Source organism: Lactuca virosa, chromosome 4, assembly GCF_052849685.1.
Source record: "Lactuca virosa cultivar CGN04683 chromosome 4, Lactuca_virosa_CGN04683_v6, whole genome shotgun sequence".
Lineage (NCBI taxonomy): Eukaryota > Viridiplantae > Streptophyta > Magnoliopsida > Asterales > Asteraceae > Lactuca > Lactuca virosa.
In genome coordinates, this window is record NC_136429.1 from 79659228 (window position 1) to 79661943 (window position 2716).

Genomic DNA, 2716 nt, shown 5'->3' on the forward strand with positions numbered 1-2716 from the left:
ATGAAATGGTACCGTAGTTCAATATGCTTCGTCTTAGAGTGATGAATAGGATTATGAGAAATTGCTATGGCACTTTCTGAGTCACAGTAAATCGGTATCCGCAACATTCTGTATCCGTAGTCCATAAGTTGTGTTTTCACCCACAAGACTTGTGAGCAACAGCTGGCTGCTGCCACATATTCAGCTTCTGCGGTAGATAGTGAGACACGACTCTGTTTCTTTGATGACCAGCTGACGAGTCTTCCACCAAGAAATTGACATCCACCGGAAGTGCTTTTTCTGTCCAATCTACATCCAGCATGATCCGCATCAGTGAATGCTTGTAGGCTGAAGTTGTTCCATGCGGGATACCAGAGGCCTGGAGACTTGCTACCTTTTAAGTATCTGAGAATCTGCTTGGCTGCGGTCATATGAGATACTTTCAGATCGGCTTGGTATCTTGCGCATACTCCTATTGCAAAGACAATGTCTGGTCGGCTTGCGGTGAGGTACATCAAAGAGCCAATTATTCCTCTATAAGTTTTGTGATCTACTGATTCTCCAGAAGGATCAGCAGAAATCTTAAATCCGAAGGCCATGGGGACCTTGGCCAAGGAATAGTTGTCCATTGAGTATTTCTTCAGTAGTTCAGAGGTGTATTTCTCCTGATGGATGAATATCCCTTGAGGAACTTGTTTCACTTGAAGTCTTAGAAAGAAATTAATCTCTCTATTCATGCTCATTTGGAACTTGTTGGTCATGAGCTTTGCAAATTCATCCACCATCCCCTGACCAGTTGATCCGAAGATGATATCATCCACATATATTTGTACAAGCATAAGGTGATTACCATTAGCCTTTCGAAATAAGGTGGGATCAATCACTCCTCTTTTGTATCCGGATGAGACAAGAAATTCAGAGAGAGTCTCGTACCACGCTCTTGGAGCTTGCTTTAGACCATAGACAACTTTTTCAAGCTTGTACCAGTGATCTGGGAATTCAAGATATTCGAAGCCCGGAGGTTGCTGAAGATAAACCTCCTCTTTCAATTCACCGTTGAGAAAAGCACTCTTCACATCCATTTGATGTACTTTAATGTTCTTGTGAGCTGCGTATGCTAAGAAATGCGGATGTCTTCCATTCGGGCTACTGGGGCGTATGTTTCATCATAATCAACACCTTCAAGTTGACTATACCCCTTAGCGACTAGTCTCGCTTTGTTTCGGACTACGGCATCGGATTCATCCAACTTGTTCTTGTACACCTATCTGGTACCAACAATAGTGTGACCTTTTGGCTTCGGAACGAGTTACCACACTTTGTTTCTTTTAAACTCTTCCAATTCCTCTTGCATTACTGTAATCCAATCGTGCTCCATTAATGCTTCTTTGATGGTTCGGGGCTCGACTAAAGACATAAATGCTGCATAATGACAGTGATCAGATAAGTCTTGTGAGGATCGAGTTTGGATGCCTGTTGATGGGTTTCCGATGATTTGACCTGGTGGGCGATCCTTCGTCCATACGTGTAGACGAGGTTGAAGATGGTCAGCGGCTGCAGTGGATGGGATGTCTTCAATATCTGAAGATTCTACGGTTGGGGACGGCAGTTCCCCTTGGACTTGTGAGCAGCCCGCTGAATTGTCTTAATTTGGGAAGGTGTGATTAGAGTTTTCTTGATCAAATGATTGAGGTTCCCCCTGGATTGCGGACGGGAGTTCCCCTTGAACCTGAGAAGGTTCCCCCTCGATTGTTGGAAGTGTGATAATCCTTGGGTCAGTTCTTGTGTCGATGTTCTCTATATTTTCGTCATCTGAGTCAGAAGAAACATTTGAGGGTAGAGATCCTCTGCAGATAGGAACTGGAGCTACATCATCAAGTACTGGAACCTCGAAATTTGTTACTTGATCCGGAGCAGAGCTTTCCCCCTCATCCGGCGAGGTGGAAGTATTGAGTGATACTTCATCGGATAGAGATGGACCAGATACATCGGCATGCTGCTGCTGAGCTTCCGGAGACACAAGAACTTCGGATAACTTGGCAGTCTCTACAGGGTCAAATAGATCATCATAGTTTACTTCAACTATGTTTAATGGAACCGAAGAGGCAGGAATATCACTTTCTAGGATTGCCTTGGTTTCGGTTGATGGAGCGATGTTGCGGACGTAATAGTCATCGAATTTGACGTCGAAGCTTTCGACTATTAGTCTTGTGCGTCTGATGAGAACCCTATAACCTACTTTGTTTGTTGAGTAGCCAAGAAAAATGCCTTCATCAGACTTCGGTGCGAACTTGTTAAGATGATCTCTGTTGTTGATCACAAAACATCTACACCCAAAGACGTGGAAGAATCGGACATTTGGTTTGCGGTTGTTAAGGCCCTCATACGGGGTTTTAATGAGACGCTTGCAAACAATGCTACGGTTTTGAACAAAGCATGATGTGGCCACTGCTTCGGCCCAGAAGTAGAGAGGAAGGTGTGCGAAGTTAAGCATAGATCTGGCTACTTCAACCAGAGTTCGGTTTCTTTGCTCTACTACTCCATTCAGCTGCGGTGTGTAGGGAGCTGAGAAGTTGTGACTAATACCCTTTGAAGCCAAGAAACTGTTTAAGAGGTGATTGGTAAACTCGGTTCCATTATCACTTCGGATGCGGCGCACTGGTAATTTGATCTAAATTCAATTTCTTTGATAAAATTGATCAGTATCTGCGGAGTTTTGGATTTGAGTCTCTGGAAG